This window comes from Vicugna pacos, chromosome X (genome assembly GCF_048564905.1).
Source record: "Vicugna pacos chromosome X, VicPac4, whole genome shotgun sequence".
In the NCBI taxonomy this organism is placed as follows: Eukaryota; Metazoa; Chordata; class Mammalia; order Artiodactyla; family Camelidae; genus Vicugna; species Vicugna pacos.
The window spans coordinates 26,822,809-26,831,510 of record NC_133023.1 but is presented as its reverse complement, the minus strand read 5'-3'; the positions used below and the strand labels follow the sequence as shown (position 1 = coordinate 26,831,510).

The following is an 8,702-nucleotide window of genomic DNA, read 5'->3' as shown; positions in this document are numbered from 1 at the left end:
TATATTACTCACAAGAACAAACTGTCATCTTTTCTTTAAGAAATGGAAAGTAACAAAGATAATTTTTATGTCCATAACAATTTGTCACTCAGCAAACAGTTTTTGAGGAGCCACCAGAGGCAGGAATCAAGACCCTATGCTCAGTTAGGGAGACGCCCACATGAATAAGACACAGTTCTTGTCACAATGACAATGAAAATGAATGATTAGAGCACTGATCCTTGCAGCCTGAATTTGCAGTATTCACCTCACTCACTGATTTATGAAAACAATTCACTAATGTGCCAGTGAATGCACCAAGAGAATTGAGGGACTTACCATTTTTTCATCCTTTCAGAAGAATACGATTTCCAAGACCCCTGTCTTGTTTGTGGCTGTAACTTCTGTGCCCAGAGCAGTACCTGGCGCAGAGTAAGGAAAATAAACATCTGTGGAGAGAAGAAATGAATTCACTTCCTAAACACTTCAGTTCACCCTGTATTAGAAACCTGTGACAGGTTCTGTGATAGTTTGCAAGATGGACACATGTGGTCATTGCACAGGGGAGGTTAGGAGCAGTGTCTGGAGTCAGGCCCCTCGGATTCAAATTCTGGCCCAAGACTCTCCAGCTGTGTGACCTTGGGTAAGTTTCACGATGTCTATGACCTTCGGTTTGTACATCTGTCCTTCAGGAGTGGTCGCCATAAATCTCCTCGCAGGACTGTGTGAGGTGAAACCGTCTTACTAAGGCATGATCTGTGCTCACGTCTGGGCATGAAAACAACCATCCTTGTTTGTGACACTTCTCATAATATTCAGCTCATCTGAATACCTGAAGTCTCTAAAATCATGTGAGTTTACCGTGGAAGACGGAAATCTGAGATGGTGTGGTGTCTAGGACAGAGCAAAGCAGCTGAGGCACAGTACCTGACAAGCTCATCCACTGTAACAACCAAGAACCTCGGGAAACGTGGTTCGCAGTGCTGTTGGCCCCGTGACAGCTGCCTCTTCCTCATCTTCTGCAGTCCTTTCCCAGCGCAAGGCTTATGGCCACACCTGGCAGCAGCTGCTCCCTTTTCCTCAGGGCGTGGATGACAGAAGAGTTCAGAACCGATGCGGGGCTAAAAGGAAGCAGAGAAGGGTGATCGGGCGCTGCCTGGAGATGAGCAGAAACACACCGGAGCTCAGAGGGGGACCCATATGGCAGTGCTACAGGTGTCTTCAGTTTATCAACATTCCCCACAGACTTTTCTCTCTCCCAGACCTGAGCTGTCAGTGAAAACTGAGAGGAAAGCATGTGTCCGTGAACCAGGGAAAGACAGTTTCTCAACTGTTGCCCATAAGAGGAAAATAAACGAAATCTTTCTAGTGGAGCTGTGTCTTCCACTTGTCTCTTTTGGAAATAATAGCTTTAAAGCAAGCTTCAGAGGATTTCCAGTCAAGATGGTGGAGTGGTAGGACCACAAGCTCCCCTCTCCTCGCGACTACAACAAAACCACAACTGACTGCTAAACAACCATCAAAAAAAAAAAAAAAAAAAGACTGGAACCTAGCAAAAAAAGATCTTCAACTGAAAACATAAAGAGGGAAGAACCACAGCAGCATGGTAGGAGGGGCGTGCTCGCGATATAATTGGGCCCCATTGCCCCCTGGGGGGATGACCCACAAGCTGAAGAATAATTAATTCACAGAGGCCCTCCTACAGGAGTGAGAGTTCTAAGCCCCATGTCAGGCTTCCCAGCCTGGGGTTCCGGCACTGGGAGGAGGAGGAGACCCCAGGGCGTCTGGTTTTGAAGACCAGTGGGGCTTGGCTCCGGGAGCCCCATGGGACTGGGGGAAACAGACTTCATTCTCTTGGGAAGCATACACAGAATCTCATGCACACCAGGTCCAAGGGCAGAGGCAGTGATTTAATAGGAACCTGGGCCAGACCTGCCTCTTCGTTTTGGAGGGTCTCCTGGGGAGGTAGGGGATGGCTGCAGCTCACCCAGGGGACATAAAAGCTGGTGGCGGACATTCCAGGAGTGTTCACCTACATGAATTTTCCTGGAGGCTGACATCTTAACTGGATCGTTAGCACCAAGACCTAGCCCCATCCAACAGCCTGTAAGGAAGCCTCAGGCCAAACAACATACTAGGTGGGAACACAGCCACACCCATTAGCAGGCTTCCCAAGTCACAACTGCCTCTAGACACTGGTGGGCCCTACCCACCAGAGGTCCAGGACCAAGCTTCACCCAGCAGTGGGCAGGCATCAGCTCCTCCAGCCAGGAAACCTGCATAAGCCTCCAGTCCAGCCTCACCCACCAGAAATAAGAAAATAACAATCCCAAAGCCTGTGGAAGGAATCCACAAACACAGGCCAGACTCTACACTGGGACCAGCTGGACCTTGGCCTTTGGGTAACAAGAGAGGAGTGTACTGCTGGAACGCATAGGACATCTCCCACAGAGGGCCACTTCTCCAAGGTCCAGAAAGTAACTAACCTACCTAAAAATACAAATAGAAAGACAGACAATACGAGATGGCAGAGGAATATTCCCCTGGCCAAGGCACAAGATAAAATCCCTGAAGAAGAAGTAAGTGATGAGGAGATGGGCAATTTATCTGAGAAAGGGTTTAAAGTAATGATGGCCAAGATGTTCAGAGAACTCAAGAGGAGTATTGATGCACAGAGCAAAGTTTTTAGCAGAGTTGGAAAATACAAAGAATATCCAAACAGAGTTGAAGAATAAAATCTCTAAAATGAAAAACACACTAGAAGGAACCAAGAATAGACTAAATGAGGCAGAAGAACAGATCAGTGAGCTAGAAGACAGATTAGTGGCAATCACTACAGCAGAACAGAAAAAACAAAAAAGAATGAAAAGAAATGGGGATAGTTTAAGAGAACTCTGGGACAACTTGAAGCACACTAACATTCACTTTATAGGGGTCCCAGAAAGAGAAGAGAGAGAAAAAGGACCTGAGAAAATTTTTGAAGAGATAATAACTGAAAATGTCCCCAACTTGGGAAAGGAAACACTCACCCAAGCCCAGGAAGCACAAAGAGTTCCGCACAGGATCAACCCAAAGAGGAACATACCAAGGCACACAGTCATCAAATTGACAAAAATTAAGGATAAGAAGAAAATATTAAAATTAACAAGAGAAAAGCAACAAATAATACAAGGAAGCTCCCATAAGGTTATCAGCTGATTTTTCAGCAGAAACTCTACAGGCCAGAAGGGAGTGGCACGATATATTTAAAGTGATGAAAGGGGGAAACATAACAACCAAGAATACTCTATCCAGGAAGGCTCTCATTCAGATCTGATGGAGGAATCAAAAGCTTCACAGATAAACAAAAGCTGTAAGAATTCAGCACCACCAAACCAGCTTTACAACAGATGTTAAAAGAACTTCTCTAGTCAGCAAAACATAAGAAAAAAGAACAAAAAGAAGAAAGAGGAAAAAAAGACCTACAAAAGATTGCTTTGGCAGTTCAGGGTCTTTTATGGTTCCATGTAAATTTTGGAATTGTTTTTTCTAGCTCTGTGAAAAATATCATAAGTATTTGACAGGGGTTGCACTGGATCTGTAGGTTGCTTTGGCTAGTACAGACATTTTAATAATGTGGATTCTTCCAGTCCAATAGCACAAGATATCTTTCCGTTTCTTTGTATCATCTTCAATTTCCTTCATCAATGTTTTAGTTTTCAGAGTATAGGTAACCACCTTGGTTAAGTTTATTTCTAGGTATTTTGTCATTTTTGATGCAGTGGAAATGTTTATGCCAGTTATAAAATTCTGGTTTTTGAAGTGGAAAAAAAAAGTGAATGAAGGACCAGAAATGGCAAAATATCCTTCTTTTTATGGGTGAGTTGTATTCTATTACATATATATGTTGCTCCTCTTTACCACCCATTCATCTATTGATGTGCAATTAGGATACTTCCATATCTTGGCAATTATAAATGATGTTGCTATTAATAGGGTGTATGTATCTTTTTGAGTTAATTCTTATTTTGTGATTGGCTTTATTCCTTTGATAACTATGTAAGTTTAAAAAGCTAAAGCTCTAAATGTTCTTAGAAACGATAAACAATACATATATGAAAATTTAAAAAATATATGCAGGATATTGTATATATGTATTTATATGCAATATGTTGTACATGTGTAGTCAAATTGTAACAATTCTACCGAATAAAACTGAAAAATGAAAAACAAACAAAAAAGCTTTAAACTTGATGTATCTTTTACAATAACTCTACTACAGTTTACACAAACACATTTTTGTGATATCACTAAGTATTTATGAAAGGTAACCCTCCCCCTCCGTCCCCCAGCGGGAACACAGGGACTGAAAGGGCAGCATGTCAAGCGATGCCGTGGATGCTGCTGACTGGAAGTGAGGACCCACTGCACACTGGAGTCCCTCTATCCCCGGCATTGATTCTGCGTCGGGGAAATCCAGCCAGCTTCGTGGTGAGCTCAACATTAGGGGGTCAAGTTCAGTCACTTATTGAGAGGACAAAATAATGGCTCTATTTCTTCATGCTCACCTAAGTCAGAAATGGATTTTGTGCCAACATTAGAAATCAATTCTGATGATACGTGGAGATTAAAATTCCCAGCACATGTTTCCAAGAGTAGAAGTGCTAAGGCCAGCGTCACATTCAAATTCATGCTGTTGCACTGGTGTTCCATCTACCTTAAGGCCCCATTCGTAATTTTAGATACTTCCTCAGTTTCCATACTAAGTACACGGCATGTAAGCTTTTAATAGGTGCAGAAAGGTGTCCTTTTCAAATTCTGGGTGAAAAGAGTGTACTTAGAACAGGTTTTCCACCTTATTTCCTCCCAAGCTTGCAAGCAACTTCTCCCACATCCCTCACATCACTGTGCCCGCCAAAGCCACAGATGTGTAGCTGCCCCCTGGCTGCCTGGAGCTTGATCTCCTGCAACAGACAAGGAAATGGTTAACATACAACCAGGAAAAGGGGTCAAGTTGGCTTTTGCTACCATTTCAGCTTTTTTTTCAGAATTACTCTCTGATCATTAGTCACAGCCTCACCCTTCCCCAGGACGATGAGCCCTGTGTCCTGCTGTTCCTCCATATTGTGCACCCCTCTTCCCCCAGCCCATGTTTACTCCATCCAAGACAATCTTTTCTAAGTAGAAACGTCATAATCTCTCTTCCTTTTTCTCACATAAGGCTTCTCCTATTTTGTCTCTTTTCTTCATTTGCCTGGTATACTAGGATTGTTGTAAATAGTGATTTTGAAAAAGCATCAATGATTAATTACCCTGGAGATGTATCTGCCATATAAAAAGGAGATCCTGGAGCCACAGTGGTTTGCCCCAAAATGAAGAGTTGTGAAATCTCAGGTACTAGATCTCTCTGTTTAAATGGCAGGATTCTAGGATATGGTCTGGAAGGATATGAGTTGTAGGTACATCTTTAGAACTTTCAAACTGCCTGTGTGACAACAGACTTCACTGAGGCCAACTGTTTTTGGAGTGGGCAGCATAGAACATAACTGGAACATAGTTTTTCATTACACCCTCAAACAATGGCACAGTGTTTTTATGGAATATGTTATCCTGCGACAAAAAAACTATGTGACTAAAAGACAGTGGGTTCTATATTTTTAGAAGTCTGGTTTCAAGAGAAAAACTTCTCTCTACTCCATCTTTCCATAAATTTCAGAGTAAAAGCAAAGCTACATCAAACAGAAGTATTTAGTAGGATTAGAAAATGAATACAGAAAGGACACAATATTTTCAACTGTCAATTCTCCTTAATCTATAATCTACTGAATCTATAAATTCAATATGATTCCAGTAAAAATACCAACAGGTTATTTTTGTGGAACAATAGAATTGGCTCAAAAATTAATATGGAAAGTAGAGGACTCTAAAAGAGAGACAACAATTCTAAAGGAGAACAAGGAGACAGACATGACCTTACTAAATATCAAACAGTAATCAAAACAGGTATTGCTGGCAAAGAGGAACAAATAAATGAATGAAACACAAGAAGATGTTCAGAAAGAGTCCCAGGTATGTCCAGAAACTTGATAAGTTTCAGAGAATACATAAAGGAGGATGAATGAACTAATCAATCAATCCAGTAGGGCAACTGGCTTTCCATAAAATTCAGAGATTAATAAACTAAATGTGAAAAAAAAATCAAAACTCTTGTAAAAAAGTGAAATAACTTCATGAATTTAGGGTTGGAAATGGATTTCTTTATTAAACATGAAATAATCACAACTCATAAATATTGATAAATGTAACTATATTAACATCAAAATCTTTCAGAAGAATGAAGATGCAAAAGCCATAAAGGTAGCTTTTGTGAATTCAACCGCATCAAAATGTACAACATATATCTGACTAAAAACCTACAGTGTTAAAGACATGTGACAGATGGGAAGAGGTATGTGCAAAGTATATAAAGCACAAAATATAATCCAGAATATATAGGGAATAAATATAAATCAGCAACAAAAAAGTGGTCAAAGGACATCAACAGGAGAGGGAAATTAAATCATGCCCCCTATGACTTAATATCCCAAATGAGCAAGGAAGCAAAAACAAAGAGAGATTATTTCACACTAATTAGTGGGGATTTCCTCCAAAATGTTCTTGATGATTTCAGGTAGCAGAACATTTCATAAACTTTTGGTGGTCACAATTTAAAAGAATGAATTAGACCTACAAATTTTGGGTAGAGATGTTACTCATTTTAGTATTAAGCAAAGAAAAGAATCTGTAAATTACTACTAAAAGGATATATCATAATTTTAATTAAAAAATTAAAAATGTATATATTTTCATAGGAAAATTCTACTAGAAAATAGAGTAAATTATGAATACTATCTTTAATACATAAATGACAAAGAAAGAGATAAACCAATTTGCAGTATATACAACTTTGTTGTTTGAATTACCATTAACACAGTTATTATAATTATTATGTATTATATTGAAAATTTTAAAGTAAATTGAATGGCAAAAAATACAAGGAAATACACTAAAATGAGTATCAGAAAAAGTTAGTTAAGTAAAAATATCCAATGAGATTATTCTTATTGATAAGAAGTATAATACAATGGAGATAAAATGGTCAAAATTTATGAGATAGGAATATATTAAGAAAAATATGTTATAAATAAAAGGACAATTTAAAATAATACAGAAGACACTTTTTTTATGGTGGCACTTATTTTAGTGAAAAAAATATAAATAGTTTTATGATAGAGATGGCAAGCTGTCTGTCACAGATTTGATCTCTCTCTTCCACCGTGGAAAGGTTATAGCTATAAAAAGCAGCGAGGGATGCTATTTCTAGGCCTGATCTGTTAAAAATCTCCCATGGGAGGTCTCTCTTGCTCCTTTCCCAACCTCCAGCTGACGGAAAGACCCTAAAGAAGAGCAGAGTCACAAGATAGTAGTGGCCTGGGTCATCAAGTAAAAAGCATTCCACTAACCAAAACATAAAGAATAAATAAAGTTTTATTGAGTTAAATCATTGAAATTTGTAGGTTTGGTTTTCATAGCAGAGAGATTTATAAGTAAATTGGTTAAATAAATTACACTATATGCATACAAGAGAACACTCAGAAGCCATTTCCAAAGACAACGACAGAAAGAATCCTATGATATAGCACTACATATAAAATGCAAGTATGAGAATCTATACCAATCTACATCCACCTATATGTATTTATATCGATATATGCATGCCTATTTGTATATAAACACATAAACAAAAATCAAGAATAAGTTCTAAACTGTTAACCGTGGTTATTTCTGGATTGACATTATAAGTGATCTCACCAATATATTATATATACATTCAGAATATGTATATAAATCTCATCATATATATGAATAACTTTAAAAATAAAAAGCACAGGTATTTTAAAATCACTTGCATAGCTATGCCAATTTTCCTGCACATCTGCCCAGACGGCAACCTCAGCTTAGTCGGCCAAAAAACTACAAGGTCATATATACATGGGCATGTTCTGAGGAGATGAAGTAGGAAATGTGACTTCATTCCAGCACCGAGGTATTGGGTTTTATATGCCAGATGGCAGCACATTATTGAAAGTCTTTCCTTATCCCCCTGGCTCAGCCAAAGCACATACTCTGCTAGAGTCAAGTATGCACAGGCAACTAAACAATCACCTCTATGATCTGACTCAAGAGGGGAGAAAAAAAAAAGAATGTGAACTTCTTACTTGATGGGACAGAGGTTTACCATCTTAGGTACTAACTAATTAACTGGTGAAAGATACGGACATAAATGGCCCTAATAAAATGCAGATTAACCTTTAAAAGTAGATAATCTCTAAACCTACATTAATTATATCAAATATTCTGATTGGGACATTCATTCACTAAGCAAAAACAAAACCCATTTATCACCTATTGAAATAATCTGGTAGTACATGGAAAATGCAGTGGTGAGTATAACATAGTCTTTACCCACAATGAGCATTAGCTTGAAGGAAAAACTAAGTCATTTCAATAGTCTATGAGTAACAAACTGGATTATTGTTCAGCAAACATTCTTTCTTCTCTTTCTCACTTGGGGTGGTATATGGTTCCCTGCCACACTGACTTTAGACTCAGTGGTATAACTTACTTTATCCAAAGGAATGTTAGCAGATACGCTCATGCCATTCAACAAGAGAAGAAAGCACCATGCTTAGCCCCTGGTTCAA

At 39.0% G+C, this 8,702-nt stretch overlaps 1 long non-coding RNA gene across 1 annotated transcript in view; it reads right to left on the bottom strand.

The window, feature by feature from the left end:
• Positions 1–331: 331 nt before the first annotated feature.
• LOC140691837 (uncharacterized) overlaps positions 332–8,702 on the bottom strand; it is an 86,098-nt gene continuing 77,727 nt past the window's right edge. The window contains exons 3-4 of the long non-coding RNA XR_012067484.1: positions 907–1,100; positions 332–428 (exon numbers count right to left, since the gene is read on the bottom strand). This is a non-coding gene — a long non-coding RNA (uncharacterized lncRNA). The remainder of the gene's footprint in view (positions 429–906; positions 1,101–8,702) is intronic.